Here is a 16,667-nt window from a genome sequence, read left to right on the forward strand (position 1 = left end):
CGCCTTCTGCTTCGATTCCGAAAATGATTTATTGATGCTTAAATCCACAGTATACAGGGTGTGAAGCCGTCTACGGCTATCCTAAGCTGAATGTGCCTGTTCTTGTCAGATCGCAGACTGCTGCCCGGCAAGTACGGGCATGGGAGACTGGCTGGCAATCCAAGGTGCTATTGACATTTTGCTCTGTTGCCGCCTTCCTCTCCGATTCTGAAAAGGATTTATTGATGCTTAAATGCACAGTATAAAAAGCATGAAGCTGTCAATGGCCATCGTAAGCTGAACGTGCCTGCTCTCGTCAGATCGCAGACTGCTCCCCAGCTTAGGGCCCGGTAAATACTGGCATGGGAGACTGGCTGGGAATCCCAGGTGCCGTTGACATTTTGCTCTATTGCTGCCTTCCGCTCCGATTCCGAAAAGAATTTATTGATGCTTAAATCCACAGTATACAAGGTGTGTAGCTGTCGACGGCCATCCTAAGCTGAACGCGCCTGCTCTCGTCAGATCGCAGACTGCTACCCAGCTTAGGGCCCGGTAAGTACCAGCATGGGAGACTGGCTGGGAATCCCAGGTGTCGTTGACATTTTGCTCTGTTGCCGCCTTACGCTTCGATTCCGAAAAGGATTTATTGATGCTTAAATCCACAGTATACAGGGTGTGAAGATGTCTACGGCCATCCTAAGCTGAATGCGCCTGTTCTCGTAAGATCGCAGACTGCTACCCAGCTTCGGGCCTGGTAAGTACCAGCATGGGAGACTGGCTGGGAATCCCGGGTGCAGTTGACATTTTAATCTGTTGCCGCCTTCCGATCCAATTCGGAAAAGGATCTATTGATGCTTAAATCCACAATATACAGGGTGTGAAGCTGTTAACAGCCATCCTAAGCCTGAACGTGCCTGCTCTCTTCAGATCGCAGACTGCTGCCCGGCAGTTACCGGCATGGGAGACTGGCTGGCAATCCAAGGTGCCATTGACATTTTGCTCTGTTGCCGCCTTCCTCTCCGATTAATAAAAATATTTATTGATGCTTAAATCCACAATATACAAAGCGTGAAGATGTCAACGGCCATCCTAAGCTGAACGCGCCTGCTCTCAGATCGCAGACTGCTACCCAGCTTAGGGCCCAGTAACTACCGGCATGGGAGACTGGCTGGGAATCCCGGGTGCAGTTGACATTTTGCTCTGTTGCCGCCTTCCGTTCTGAATCCGAAAAGGATTTATTGATGCTTAAATGCACAGTATACAGGGGGTGAAGATGTCTACGGCCATCCTAAGCTGAATGCGCCTGTTCTCGTCAGATTGCAGACGGCTTCCCAGCTTCGGGCCTGGTAAGTACCAGCATGGGAGACTGGCTGGGAATCCCGGGTGCAGTTGTCATTTTGCTCTGTTTCTTCTCCGATTCCGAAAATTATTTATTGATGCTTAAATCCACAGTATACAAAGTGTGAAGCTGTCAACAGCCATCCTAAGCTGAACGCGCTTGCTCTCGTCAGATCGCAGACTGCTACTCAGCTTAGGGCCTGGTAAGTACCAGCATGGGAGACTGGCTGGGAATCCCGGGTGCAGTTGACATTTTAATCTGTTGCCGCCTTCCCATCCAATTCGGAAAAGGATCTATTGATGCTTAAATCCACAATATACAGGGTGTGAAGCTGTCAACGGCCATTCTAAGCCTGAACGTGCCTGCTCTCCTCAGATCGCAGACTGCTGCCCGGCAGATACCGGCATGGGAGACTGGCTGGCAATACAAGGTGCCATTGACATTTTGCTCTGTTGCCGCCTTCTTCTCCGATTAATAAAAATATTTATTGATGCTTAAATCCACAATATACAATGCGTAAAGATGTCAACGGCCATCCTAAGCTGAACGCGCCTGCTTTCGTCAGATCGCAGACTGCTACCCAGCTTCGGGCCTGGTAAGTACCAACATGGGAGACTGGCTGGGAATCTTGGGTGCAGTTGACATTTTAATCTGTTGCCGCCTTCCCATCCAATTCGGAAAAGGATCTATTGATGCTTAAATCCACAATATACAGGGTGTGAAGCTGTCAACGGCCATCCTAAGCCTGAACGTGCCTGCTCTCCTCAGATCGCAGACTGCTGCCCGGCAGATACCGGCATGGGAGACTGGCTGACAATCCAAGGTGCCATTGACATTTTGCTCTGTTGCCGCTTTCTTCTCCGATTAATAAAAATATTTATTGATGCTTAAATCCACAATATACAAGGCCTAAAGATGTCAACGGCCATCCTAAGCTAAAAGCGTCTGCTCTCGTCAGATCGCAGACTGCTACCCAGCTTAGGGCCCAGTAAGTACCGGCATGGGAGACTGGCTGGGAATCCCGGGTGCAGTTGACATTTTGCTCTGTTGCCGCCTTCCGCTCCGATTCGGAAAATGATTTATTGATGCTTAAATGAACAGTATAAAGGGCGTGAAGCTGTCAACGGCCATCCTAAGCTGAACGCGCCTGCTCTCGTCAGATCACAGACTGCTACCCAGCTTAGGCCTGGTAAGTACCAGCATGGGAGACTGGCTGGGAATCCCAGGTGTTGTTGACATTTTGCTCTGTAGCCGCCTTCCGCTCCGATTCCGAAAAGGATTTATTGATGCTTAAATCCACAGTATACAGGGTGTGAAGCCGTCTACGGCTATTCTAAGCTGAATGTGCCTGTTCTTGTCAGATCGCAGACTGCTGCCCGGCAAGTACGGGCATGGGAGACTGGCTGGCAATCCAAGGTGCTATTGACATTTTGCTCTGTTGCCGCCTTCCTCTCCGATTCCGAAAAGGATTTATTGATGCATAAATACACAGTGTAAAAAGCATGAAGCTGTCAATGGCCATCGTAAGCTGAACGCGCCTGCACTCGTCAGATCGCAGACTGCTACCTAGCTTAGGGCCCGGTAAGTACTGGCATGGGAGACTGGCTGGGAATCCCGGGTGCCGTTGACATTTTGCTCTATTGCTGCCTTCCGCTCCGATTCAGAAAAGAATTTATTGATGCTTAAATCCACAGTATACAAGGTGTGAAGCTGTCGACGGCCATCCTAAGCTTAACGCGCCTGCTCTCGTCAGATCGCAGACTTGTACAGATCTTAGGGCCCGGTAAGTACCGGCATGAGACACTGGCTGGGAATCCCGGCTGCCGTTGACATTTTGCTCTGTTGCCTCCTTCCGTTCCGATTCCGAAAAGGATTTATTGATGCTTAAATGCACAGTATAAAGGGCGAGAAGCTGTCAACGGCCATCCTAAGCTGAACGCGTCTGCTCTCGTCAGATCGCAGACTGCTACCCAGCTTAGGGCCTGGTAAGTACCAGCATGGGAGACTGGCTGGGAATCCCGGTTGCCGTTGATATTTTGCTCTGTTTCTGCTCCGATTCCGAAAATTATTTATTGATGCTTAAATCCACAGTATACAAAGTGTGAAGCTGTCAACGGCCATCCTAAGCTGAACGCGCCTGCTCTCGTCATATCGCAGACTGCTACCCAGCTTAGGGCCCGGTAAGTACCAGCATGGGAGACTGGCTGGGAATCCCAGGTGTTGTTGACATTTTGCTCTGTAGCCGCCTTCCGCTTCGATTCCGAAAAGGATTTATTGATGCTTAAATCCACAGTATACAGGGTGTGAAGATGTCTACGGCCATCCTAAGCTGAATGCGCCTGTTCTCGTCAGATCGCAGACTGCTTCCCAGCTTCGGGCCTGGTAAGTACTGGCATGGGAGACTGGCTGGGAATCCCAGGTGCCGTTGACATTTTGCTCTATTGCTGCCCTCCGATCCAATTCAGAAAAGGATTTATTGATGCTTAAATGCACAGTATACAAAGTGTGAAGCTGTCAACGGCCATCCTAAGCTGAACGTGCCTGCTCTCGTCAGATCGCAGACTGGTACAGATCTTAGGGCCCGGTAAGTACCGGCATGGGACACTGGCTGGGAATCCCGGCTGCCGTTGACATTTTGCTCTGTTGCCGCCTTCCGTTCTGATTCCGAAAAGGATTTATTGATGCTTAAATGCACAGTATACAAAGTGTGAAGCTGTCAACGGCCATCCTAAGCTGAACGCGCCTGCTCTCGTCAGATAGCAGACTGCTACCCAGTTTAGGGCCTGGTAAGTACCAGCATGGGAGACTGGCTGGGAATCCCGGGTGCAGTTGTCATTTTAATCTGTTGCCGTCTTCCGATCCAATTCAGAAAAGGATCTATTGATGCTTAAATCCACAATATACAGGGTGTGAAGCTGTCAACAGCCATCCTAAGCCTGAACGTGCCTGCTCTCCTCAGATCGCAGACTGCTGCCCGGCAGATACCGGCATGGGAGACTGGCTGGCAATCCAAGGTTCCATTGACATTTTGCTCTGTTGCCGCCTTCTTCTCCGATTAATAAAAATATTTATTGATGCTTAAATCCACAATATACAAGGCGTAAAGATGTCAACGGCCATCCTAAGCTGAACGTGCCTGCTCTCGTCAGATCGCAGACTACTACCCAGCTTAGGGCCCAGTAAGTACCGGCATGGGAGACTGGCTGGGAATCCCGGGTGCAGTTCACATTTTGCTCTGTTACCGCCTTCCGCTCCGATTCGGAAAATGATTTATTGATGCTTAAATGCACAGTATAAAGGGCGTTAAGCTGAACGCGCCTGCTCTCGTCAGATCACAGACTGCTACCCAGCTTAGGGCCCGGTAAGTACCAGCATGGGAGACTGGCTGGGAATCCCAGGTGTTGTTGACATTTTGCTCTGTAGCCGCCTTCCGCTCCGATTCCGAAAAGGATTTATTGATGCTTAAATCCACAGTATACAGGGTGTGAAGATGTCTACGGCCATCCTAAGCTGAATGCGCCTGTTCTCGTCAGATCGCAGACTGCTACCCAGCTTCGGGCCTGGTAATTACCAGAATGGGAGACTGGCTGGGAATCCCGGCTGCCGTTGACATTTTGCTCTGTTTCTGCTCCGATTCCGAAAATTATTTATTGATGCTTAAATCCACAGTATACAAAGTGTGAAGCTGTCAACGGCCATCCTAAGCTGAACGCGCCTGCTCTCGTCAGATCGCAGACTGCTACCCAGCTTAGGGCCCGGTAAGTACCAGCATGGGAGACTGGCTGGGAATCCCAGGTGCAGTTGACATTTTAATCTGTTGCCGCCTTCCGCTCCAATTCGGAAAAGGATTTATTGATGCTTCGATCCACAATATACAGGGTGTGAAGCTGTCAACGGCCATCCTAAGCCTGAACGTGCCTGCTCTCCTCAGATTGCAGACTGCTGCCCGTCGGATACCGGCATGGGAGACTGGCTGGCAATCCAAGGTGCCATTGACATTTTGCTCTGTTGCCGCCTTCCGCTCCGATTCCGAAATTAATTTATTGATGCTTAAATCCACAGTATACAAGGTGTAAAGCTGTCGACGGCCATCCTAAGCTTAACGCGCCTGCTCTCGTCAGATCGCAGACTGGTACAGATCTTAGGGCCCGGTAAGTACCGGCATGGGACACTGGCTGGGAATCCCGGCTGCCGTTGACATTTTGCTCTTTTGCCGCCTTCCGTTCCGATTCCGAAAAGGATTTATTGATGCTTAAATGCACAGTATAAAGGGCGTGAAGCTGTCAACGGCCATCCTAAGCTGAACGTGCTAGCTCTCTACAGATCGCAGACTGCTACCCAGCTTAGGGCCCGGTAAGTACCAGCATGGGAGACTGGCTGGGAATCCCAGGTGTTGTTGACATTTTGCTCTGTAGCCGCCTTCCGCTCCGATTCCGAAAAGGATTTATTGATGCTTAAATCCACAGTATACAGGGTGTGAAGCCGTCTACGGCTATCCTAAGCTGAATGTGCCTGTTCTTGTCAGATCGTAGACTGCTGCCCGGCAAGTACGGGCATGGGAGACTGGCTGGCAATCCAAGGTGCTATTGACATTTTGCTCTGTTGCCGCCTTCCTCTCCGATTCCGAAAAGGATTTATTGATGCTTAAATGCACAGTATAAAAAGCATGTAGCTGTCAATGGCCATCCTAAGCTGAACGCGCCTGCTCTCGTCAGATCGCAGACTGCTACCCAGTTTAGGGCCCGGTAAGTACTGGCATGGGAGACTGGCTGGGTATCCCGGGTGCCGTTGACATTTTGCTCTATTGCTGCCTTCCGCTCCGATTCCGAAAAGAATTTATTGATGCTTAAATCCACAGTATACAAGGTGTGAAGCTGTCGACGGCCATCCTAAGCTTAACGCGCCTGCTCTCGTCAGATCGCAGACTGGTACAGATCTTAGGGCCCGGTAAGTACCGGCATGGGACACTGGCTGGGAATCCCGGCTGCCGTTGACATTTTGCTCTGTTGCCGCTTTCCGTTCCGATTCCGAAAAGGATTTATTGATGCTTAAATCCACAGTATACAGGGTGTTAAGATGTCAACGGCCATCCTAAGCTGAACGAGCCTGCTCTCGTCAGATCGCAGACTTCTACCCAGCTTAGGGCCCGGTAAGTACCAGCATGGGAGACTGGCTGGGAATCCCAGGTGTCGTTGACATTTTGTTCTGTTGCCGCCTTACGCTCCGATTCCGAAAAGGATTTATTGATGCTTAAATCCACAGTATACAGGGTGTGAAGATGTCTACGGCAATCCTAAGCTGAATGCGCCTGTTCTCGTCAGATCGCAGACTGCTGCCCGACAAGTACGGGCATGGGAGACTGGCTGGCAATCCAAGGTGCTATTGACATTTTGCTCTGTTGCCGCCTTCCTCTCCGATTCCGAAAAGGATTTATTGATGCTTAAATGCACAGTATAAAAAGCATGTAGCTGTCAATGGCCATCCTAAGCTGAACGTGCCTGCTCTCGTCAGATCGCAGACTGCTACCCAGCTTAGGGCCCGGTAAGTACTGGCATGGGAGACTGGCTGGGAATCCCGGGTGCCGTTGACATTTTGCTCTATTGCTGCCTTCTGCTCCGATTCCGAAAAGATATTATTGATGCTTAAATCCACAGTATAAAGGGCGAGAAGCTGTCAAAGGCCATCCTAAGCTGAACGCACCTGCTCTCGTCAGAGCGCAGACTGCTACCCAGCTTAGGGCCTGGTAAGTACCAGCATGGGAGACTGTCTGGGAATCCCAGGTGTTGTTGAAATTTTGCTCTGTAGCCGCCTTCCGCTTCGATTCCGAAAAGGATTTATTGATGCTTAAATCCACAGTATACAGGGTGTGAAGCTGTCAACGGCCATCCTAAGCCTGAACGTGCCTGCTCTCCTCAGATCGCAGACTGCTGCCCGGCAGATACCGGCATGGGAGACTGGCTGGCAATCCAAGGTGCCATTGACATTTTGCTCTGTTGCCGCCTTCTTCTCCGATTAATAAAAATATTTATTGATGCTTAAATCCACAATATACAAGGCCTAAAGATGTCAACGGCCATCCTAAGCTAAAAGTTCCTGCTCTCGTCATATCGCAGACTGCTTCCCAGCTTAGGGCCCAGTAAGTACCGGCATGGGAGACTGGCTGGGAATCCCGGGTGCAGTTGACATCTTGCTCTGTTGCCGCCTTCCGCTCCGATTCGGAAAATGATTTATTGATGCTTAAATGAACAGTATAAAGGGCGTGAAGCTGTCAACGGCCATCCTAAGCTGAACGCGCCTGCTCTCGTCAGATCACAGACTGCTACCCAGCTTAGGCCCGGTAAGTACCAGCATGGGAGACTGGCTGGGAATCCCAGGTGTTGTTGACATTTTGCTCTGTAGCCGCCTTCCGCTCCGATTCCGAAAAGGATTTATTGATGCTTAAATCCACAGTATACAGGGTGTGAAGCCGTCTACGGCTATCCTAAGACTGCTGCCCGGCAAGTACGGGCATGGGAGACTGGCTGGCAATCCAAGGTGCTATTGACATTTTGCTCTGTTGCCGCCTTCCTCTCCGATTCCGAAAAGGATTTATTGATGCTTAAATACACAGTATAAAAAGCATGAAGCTGTCAATGGCCATCGTAAGCTGAACGCGCCTGCACTCGTCAGATCGCAGACTGCTACCCAGCTTAGGGCCCGGGAAGTACTGGCATGGGAGACTGGCTGGGAATCCCGGGTGCCGTTGACATTTTGCTCTGTTTCTGCTCCGATTCCGAAAATTATTTATTGATGCTTAAATCCACAGTATACAAAGTGTGAAGCTGTCAACGGCCATCCTAAGCTGAACGCGCCTGCTCTCGTCAGATCGCAGACTGCTACCCAGCTTAGGGCCCGGTAAGTACCCGCATGGGAGACTGGCTGGGAATCCCAGGTGTTGTTGACATTTTGCTCTGTAGCCGCCTTCCGCTTCGATTCCGAAAAGGATTTATTGATGCTTAAATCCACAGTATACAGGGTGTGAAGATGTCTACGGCCATCCTAAGCTGAATGCGCCTGTTCTCGTCAGATCGCAGACTGCTTCCCAGCTTCGGGCCTGGTAAGTACTGGCTTGGGAGACTGGCTGGGAATCCCAGGTGCAGTTGACATTTTTCTCTATTGCTGCCCTCCGATCCAATTCAGAAAAGGATTTATAGATGCTTAAATGCACAGTATACAAAGTGTGAAGCTGTCAACGGCCATCCTAAACTGAACGCGCCTGCTCTCGTCAGATCGCAGACTGGTACAGATCTTAGGGCCCGGTAAGTACCGGCATGGGACACTGGCTGGGAATCCCGGCTGCCGTTGACATTTTGCTCTGTTGCCGCCTTCCGTTCCGATTCCGAAAAGGATTTATTGATGCTTAAATGCACAGTATACAAAGTGTGAAGCTGTCAACGGCCATCCTAAGCTGAACGCGCCTGCTCTCGTCAGATCGCAGACTGCTACCCAGTTTAGGGCCTGGTAAGTACCAGCATGGGAGACTGACTGGGAATCCCGGGTGCAGTTGTCATTTTAATCTGTTGCCGTCTTCCGATCCAATTCAGAAAAGGATCTATTGATGCTTAAATCCACAACATACAGGGTGTGAAGCTGTCAACAGCCATCCTAAGCCTGAACGTGCCTGCTCTCCTCAGATCGCAGACTGCTGCCCGGCAGATACCGGCAAGGGAGACTGGCTGGCAATCCAAGGTTCCATTGACATTTTGCTCTGTTGCCGCCTTCTTCTACGATTAATAAAAATATTTATTGATGCTTAAATCCACAATATACAAGGCGTAAAGATGTCAACGGCCATCCTAAGCTGAACGTGCCTGCTCTCGTCAGATCGCAGACTACTACCCAGCTTAGGGCCCAGTAAGTACCGGCATGGGAGACTGGCTGGGAATCCCGGGTGCAGTTGACATTTTGCTCTGTTGCCGCCTTCCGCGCCGATTCGGAAAATGATTTATTGATGCTTAAATGCACAGTATAAAGGGCGTGAAGCTGTCAACGGCCATCCTAAGCTGAACGCGCCTGCTCTCGTCAGATCGCAGACTGCTACCCAGCTTAGGGCCCGGTAAGTACCAGCATGGGAGACTGGCTGGGAATCCCAGGTGTTGTTGACATTTTGCTCTGTAGCCGCCTTCCGCTCCGCTCCCGAAAAGGATTTATTGATGCTTAAATCCACAGTATACAGGGTGTGAAGATGTCTACGGCCATCCTAAGCTGAATGCGCCTGTTCTCGGCAGATCGCAGAATGCTACCCAGCTTCGGGCCTGGTAAGTATCAGAATGGGAGACTGGCTGGGAATCCCGGCTGCCGTTGACATTTTGCTCTGTTTCTGCTCCGTTCCGAAAATGATTTATTGATGCTTAAATGCACAGTATAAAAAGCATGAAGCTGTCAATGGCCATCCTAAGCTGAACGTGCCTGCTCTCGTCAGATCGCAGACGGCTACCCAGCTTAAGGCCCGGTAAATACTGGCATGGGAGACTGGCTGGGAATCCCGGGTGCCGTTGACATTTTGCTCTATTGCCGCCTTCCGTTCCGATTCCGAAAAGGATTTATTGATGCTTAAATGTACAGTATACAAAGGGTGAAGCTGTCAACGGCCATCCTAAGCTGAACGCGCCTGCTCTCGTCAGATCGCAGACTGCTACCCAGCTTAGGGACTGGTAAGTACCAGCATGGGAGACTGGCTGGGAATCCCGGGTGCAGTTGACATTTTAATCTGTTGCCGCCTTCCGATCCAATTCGGAAAAGGATCTATTGATGCTTAAATTCACAATATACAGGGTGTGAAGCTGTCAACGGCCATCCTAAGCCTGAACGTGCCTGCTCTCCTCAGATCGCAGACTGCTGCCCGGCAGATACCGGCATGGGAGACTGGCTGGCAATCCAAGGTGCCATTGACATTTTGCTCTGTTGCCGCCTTCTTCTCCGATTAATAAAAATATTTATTGATGCTTAAATCCACAATATACAAGGTGTAAAGATGTCAACGGCCATCCTAAGCGGAACGCGCCTGCTCTCGTCAGATCGCAGACTGCTACCCAGCTTAGGGCCCAGTAAGTACCGGCATGGGAGACTGGCTGGGAATCCCGGGTGCAGTTGACATTTTGCTCTGTTGCCGCCTTCCGCTCCGATTCGGAAAATGATTTATTGATGCTTAAACGCACAGTATAAAGGGCGTGAAGCTGTCAACGGCCATCCTAAGCTGAACGTGCCTGCTCTCGTCAGATCGCAGACTGCTACCTAGCTTAGGGCCCGGTAAGTACCAGCATGGGAGACTGGCTGGGAATCCCAGGTGTTGTTGACATTTTGCTCTGTAGCCGCCTTCCGCTCCGATTCCGAAAAGGATTTATTGATGCTTAAATCCACAGTATACAGGGTGTGAAGCCATCTACGGCTATCCTAAGCTGAATGTGCCTGTTCTTGTCAGATCGCAGACTGCTGCCCGGCAAGTACGGGCATGGGAGACTGGCTGGCAATCCAAGGTGCTATTGACATTTTGCTCTGTTGCCGCCTTCCTCTCCGATTCCGAAAAGGATTTATTGATGCTTAAATGCACAGTATAAAAAGCATGAAGCTGTCAATGGCCATCCTAATCTGAACGCGCCTGCTCTCGTCAGATCGCAGACTGCTACCCAGCTTAGGGCCCAGTAAGTACTGGCATGGGAGACTGGCTGGGAATCCCGGGTGCCGTTGACATTTTGCTCTATGCGGCCTTCCGCTCCGATTCCGAAAATAATTTATTGATGCTTAAATCCACAGTATACAAGGTGTGAAGCTGTCGACGGCCATCCTAAGCTTAACGCGCCTGCTCTCGTCAGATCGCAGACTGGTACAGATCTTAGGGCCCGGTAAGAACCGGCATGAGACACTGGCTGGGAATCCCGGCTGCCGTTGACATTTTGCTCTGTTGCCGCCTTCCGTTCCGATTCCGAAAATGATTTATTGATGCTTAAATGCACAGTATAAAGGGCGAGAAGCTGTAAACGGCCATCCTAAGCTGAACGCGCGTGCTCTCGTCAGATCGCAGACTGCTACCCAGCTTCGGGCCTGGTAAGTACCAGCATGGGAGACTGGCTGGGAATCCCGGGTGCAGTTGACATTTTGCTCTGTTTCTGCTCCGATTCCGAAAATTATTTATTGATGCTTAAATCCACAGTATACAAATTGTGAAGCTGTCAACGGCCATCTTAAGCTGAACGCGCCTGCTCTCGTCAGATCGCAGACTGCTACCCAGCTTAGGGCCTGCTAAGTACCAGCATGGGAGACTGGCTGGGAATCCCGGGTGAAGTTGACATTTTAATCTGTTGCCGCCTTCCGCTCCGATTCAGAAAAGGATTTATTGATGCTTAAATCCACAATATACAGGGTGTGAAGCTGTCAACGGCCATCCTAAGCCTGAACGTGCCTGCTCTCCTCAGATTGCAGACTGCTGCCCGTCGGATACCGGCATGGGAGACTGGCTGGCAATCCAAGGTGCCATTGACATTTTGCTCTGTTGCCGCCTTCCGCTCCGATTCCGAAATTAATTTATTGATGCTTAAATCCACAGTATACAAGGTGTAAAGCTGTCGACGGCCATCCTAAGCTTAACGCGCCTGCTCTCGTCAGATCGCAGACTGGTACAGATCTTAGGGCCCGGTAAGTACCGGCATGGGACACTGGCTGGGAATCCCGGCTGCCGTTGACATTTTGCTCTTTTGCCGCCTTCCGTTCCGATTCCGAAAAGGATTTATTGATGCTTAAATGCACAGTATAAAGGGCGTGAAGCTGTCAACGGCCATCCTAAGCTGAACGTGCTAGCTCTCTACAGATCGCAGACTGCTACCCAGCTTAGGGCCCGGTAAGTACCAGCATGGGAGACTGGCTGGGAATCCCAGGTGTTGTTGACATTTTGCTCTGTAGCCGCCTTCCGCTCCGATTCCGAAAAGGATTTATTGATGCTTAAATCCACAGTATACAGGGTGTGAAGCCGTCTACGGCTATCCTAAGCTGAATGTGCCTGTTCTTGTCAGATCGTAGACTGCTGCCCGGCAAGTACGGGCATGGGAGACTGGCTGGCAATCCAAGGTGCTATTGACATTTTGCTCTGTTGCCGCCTTCCTCTCCGATTCCGAAAAGGATTTATTGATGCTTAAATGCACAGTATAAAAAGCATGTAGCTGTCAATGGCCATCCTAAGCTGAACGCGCCTGCTCTCGTCAGATCGCAGACTGCTACCCAGTTTAGGGCCCGGTAAGTACTGGCATGGGAGACTGGCTGGGTATCCCGGGTGCCGTTGACATTTTGCTCTATTGCTGCCTTCCGCTCCGATTCCGAAAATAATTTATTGATGCTTAAATCCACAGTATACAAGGTGTGAAGCTGTCGACGGCCATCCTAAGCTTAACGCGCCTGCTCTCGTCAGATCGCAGACTGGTACAGATCTTAGGGCCCGGTAAGTACCGGCATGGGACACTGGCTGGGAATCCCGGCTGCCGTTGACATTTTGCTCTGTTGCCGCTTTCCGTTCCGATTCCGAAAAGGATTTATTGATGCTTAAATCCACAGTATACAGGGTGTTAAGATGTCAACGGCCATCCTAAGCTGAACGATCCTGCTCTCGTCAGATCGCAGACTTCTACCCAGCTTAGGGCCCGGTAAGTACCAGCATGGGAGACTGGCTGGGAATCCCAGGTGTCGTTGACATTTTGTTCTGTTGCCGCCTTACGCTCCGATTCCGAAAAGGATTTATTGATGCTTAAATCCACAGTATACAGGGTGTGAAGATGTCTACGGCAATCCTAAGCTGAATGCGCCTGTTCTCGTCAGATCGCAGACTGCTGCCCGACAAGTACGGGCATGGGAGACTGGCTGGCAATCCAAGGTGCTATTGACATTTTGCTCTGTTGCCGCCTTCCTCTCCGATTCCGAAAAGGATTTATTGATGCTTAAATGCACAGTATAAAAAGCATGTAGCTGTCAATGGCCATCCTAAGCTGAACGTGCCTGCTCTCGTCAGATCGCAGACTGCTACCCAGCTTAGGGCCCGGTAAGTACTGGCATGGGAGACTGGCTGGGAATCCCGGGTGCCGTTGACATTTTGCTCTATTGCTGCCTTCTGCTCCGATTCCGAAAAGATATTATTGATGCTTAAATCCACAGTATAAAGGGCGAGAAGCTGTCAAAGGCCATCCTAAGCTGAACGCACCTGCTCTCGTCAGAGCGCAGACTGCTACCCAGCTTAGGGCCTGGTAAGTACCAGCATGGGAGACTGTCTGGGAATCCCAGGTGTTGTTGAAATTTTGCTCTGTAGCAGCCTTCCGCTTCGATTCCGAAAAGGATTTATTGATGCTTAAATCCACAGTATACAGGGTGTGAAGCTGTCAACGGCCATCCTAAGCCTGAACGTGCCTGCTCTCCTCAGATCGCAGACTGCTGCCCGGCAGATACCGGCATGGGAGACTGGCTGGCAATCCAAGGTGCCATTGACATTTTGCTCTGTTGCCGCCTTCTTCTCCGATTAATAAAAATATTTATTGATGCTTAAATCCACAATATACAAGGCCTAAAGATGTCAACGGCCATCCTAAGCTAAAAGTGCCTGCTCTCGTCATATCGCAGACTGCTTCCCAGCTTAGGGCCCAGTAAGTACCGGCATGGGAGACTGGCTGGGAATCCCGGGTGCAGTTGACATCTTGCTCTGTTGCCGCCTTCCGCTCCGATTCGGAAAATGATTTATTGATGCTTAAATGAACAGTATAAAGGGCGTGAAGCTGTCAACGGCCATCCTAAGCTGAACGCGCCTGCTCTCGTCAGATCACAGACTGCTACCCAGCTTAGGCCCGGTAAGTACCAGCATGGGAGACTGGCTGGGAATCCCAGGTGTTGTTGACATTTTGCTCTGTAGCCGCCTTCCGCTCCGATTCCGAAAAGGATTTATTGATGCTTAAATCCACAGTATACAGGGTGTGAAGCCGTCTACGGCTATCCTAAGCTGAATGTGCCTGTTCTTGTCAGATCGCAGACTGCTGCCCGGCAAGTACGGGCATGGGAGACTGGCTGGCAATCCAAGGTGCTATTGACATTTTGCTCTGTTGCCGCCTTCCTCTCCGATTCCGAAAAGGATTTATTGATGCTTAAATACACAGTATAAAAAGCATGAAGCTGTCAATGGCCATCGTAAGCTGAACGCACCTGCACTCGTCAGATCGCAGACTGCTACCCAGCTTAGGGCCCGGGAAGTACTGGCATGGGAGACTGGCTGGGAATCCCGGGTGCCGTTGACATTTTGCTCTGTTTCTGCTCCGATTCCGAAAATTATTTATTGATGCTTAAATCCACAGTATACAAAGTGTGAAGCTGTCAACGGCCATCCTAAGCTGAACGCGCCTGCTCTCGTCAGATCGCAGACTGCTAGCCAGCTTAGGGCCCGGTAAGTACCCGCATGGGAGACTGGCTGGGAATCCCAGGTGTTGTTGACATTTTGCTCTGTAGCCGCCTTCCGCTTCGATTCCGAAAAGGATTTATTGATGCTTAAATCCACAGTATACAGGGTGTGAAGATGTCTACGGCCATCCTAAGCTGAATGCGCCTGTTCTCGTCAGATCGCAGACTGCTTCCCAGCTTCGGGCCTGGTAAGTACTGGCTTGGGAGACTGGCTGGGAATCCCAGGTGCAGTTGACATTTTTCTCTATTGCTGCCCTCCGATCCAATTCAGAAAAGGATTTATAGATGCTTAAATGCACAGTATACAAAGTGTGAAGCTGTCAACGGCCATCCTAAACTGAACGCGCCTGCTCTCGTCAGATCGCAGACTGGTACAGATCTTAGGGCCCGGTAAGTACCGGCATGGGACACTGGCTGGGAATCCCGGCTGCCGTTGACATTTTGCTCTGTTGCCGCCTTCCGTTCCGATTCCGAAAAGGATTTATTGATGCTTAAATGCACAGTATACAAAGTGTGAAGCTGTCAACGGCCATCCTAAGCTGAACGCGCCTGCTCTCGTCAGATCGCAGACTGCTACCCAGTTTAGGGCCTGGTAAGTACCAGCATGGGAGACTGGCTGGGAATCCCGGGTGCAGTTGTCATTTTAATCTGTTGCCGTCTTCCGATCCAATTCAGAAAAGGATCTATTGATGCTTAAATCCACAACATACAGGGTGTGAAGCTGTCAACAGCCATCCTAAGCCTGAACGTGCCTGCTCTCCTCAGATCGCAGACTGCTGCCCGGCAGATACCGGCATGGGAGACTGGCTGGCAATCCAAGGTTCCATTGACATTTTGCTCTGTTGCCGCCTTCTTCTACGATTAATAAAAATATTTATTGATGCTTAAATCCACAATATACAAGGCGTAAAGATGTCAACGGCCATCCTAAGCTGAACGTGCCTGCTCTCGTCAGATCGCAGACTACTACCCAGCTTAGGGCCCAGTAAGTACCGGCATGGGAGACTGGCTGGGAATCCCGGGTGCAGTTGACATTTTGCTCTGTTGCCGCCTTCCGCGCCGATTCGGAAAATGATTTATTGATGCTTAAATGCACAGTATAAAGGGCGTGAAGCTGTCAACGGCCATCCTAAGCTGAACGCGCCTGCTCTCGTCAGATCGCAGACTGCTACCCAGCTTAGGGCCCGGTAAGTACCAGCATGGGAGACTGGCTGGGAATCCCAGGTGTTGTTGACATTTTGCTCTGTAGCCGCCTTCCGCTCCGCTCCCGAAAAGGATTTATTGATGCTTAAATCCACAGTATACAGGGTGTGAAGATGTCTACGGCCATCCTAAGCTGAATGCGCCTGTTCTCGGCAGATCGCAGAATGCTACCCAGCTTCGGGCCTGGTAAGTATCAGAATGGGAGACTGGCTGGGAATCCCGGCTGCCGTTGACATTTTGCTCTGTTTCTGCTCCGATTCCGAAAATGATTTATTGATGCTTAAATGCACAGTATAAAAAGCATGAAGCTGTCAATGGCCATCCTAAGCTGAACGTGCCTGCTCTCGTCAGATCGCAGACTGCTACCCAGCTTAGGGACTGGTAAGTACCAGCATGGGAGACTGGCTGGGAATCCCGGGTGCAGTTGACATTTTAATCTGTTGCCGCCTTCCGATCCAATTCGGAAAAGGATCTATTGATGCTTAAATTCACAATATACAGGGTGTGAAGCTGTCAACGGCCATCCTAAGCCTGAATGTGCCTGCTCTCCTCAGATCGCAGACTGCTGCCCGGCAGATACCGGCATGGGAGACTGGCTGGCAATCCAAGGTGCCATTGACATTTTGCTCTGTTGCCGCCTTCTTCTCCGATTAATAAAAATATTTATTGATGCTTAAATCCACAATAT

General features: G+C 50.4%; 10 pseudogenes; all 10 read left to right on the forward strand.

Moving 5' to 3' along the window:
* The first annotated feature begins 460 nt into the window (after positions 1 to 460).
* LOC130324619 (5S ribosomal RNA) lies at positions 461 to 580 on the forward strand (annotated as a pseudogene).
* A 4,425-nt stretch (positions 581 to 5,005) lies between these two features.
* LOC130345919 (5S ribosomal RNA) lies at positions 5,006 to 5,125 on the forward strand (annotated as a pseudogene).
* A 1,271-nt stretch (positions 5,126 to 6,396) lies between these two features.
* Positions 6,397 to 6,516, forward strand: LOC130326367 (5S ribosomal RNA; annotated as a pseudogene).
* Positions 6,517 to 6,788: 272 nt separating this feature from the next.
* LOC130330768 (5S ribosomal RNA) lies at positions 6,789 to 6,908 on the forward strand (annotated as a pseudogene).
* A 1,233-nt stretch (positions 6,909 to 8,141) lies between these two features.
* Positions 8,142 to 8,261, forward strand: LOC130332715 (5S ribosomal RNA; annotated as a pseudogene).
* Positions 8,262 to 9,342: 1,081 nt separating this feature from the next.
* LOC130321220 (5S ribosomal RNA) lies at positions 9,343 to 9,462 on the forward strand (annotated as a pseudogene).
* A 3,454-nt stretch (positions 9,463 to 12,916) lies between these two features.
* LOC130327010 (5S ribosomal RNA) lies at positions 12,917 to 13,036 on the forward strand (annotated as a pseudogene).
* Positions 13,037 to 13,308: 272 nt separating this feature from the next.
* LOC130330779 (5S ribosomal RNA) lies at positions 13,309 to 13,428 on the forward strand (annotated as a pseudogene).
* Positions 13,429 to 14,691: 1,263 nt separating this feature from the next.
* Positions 14,692 to 14,811, forward strand: LOC130331838 (5S ribosomal RNA; annotated as a pseudogene).
* Positions 14,812 to 15,892: 1,081 nt separating this feature from the next.
* On the forward strand, positions 15,893 to 16,012 carry LOC130321231 (5S ribosomal RNA; annotated as a pseudogene).
* Positions 16,013 to 16,667: the final 655 nt, after the last annotated feature.

Source organism: Hyla sarda, chromosome 1, assembly GCF_029499605.1.
Source record: "Hyla sarda isolate aHylSar1 chromosome 1, aHylSar1.hap1, whole genome shotgun sequence".
NCBI classification, from domain to species: Eukaryota; Metazoa; Chordata; class Amphibia; order Anura; family Hylidae; genus Hyla; species Hyla sarda.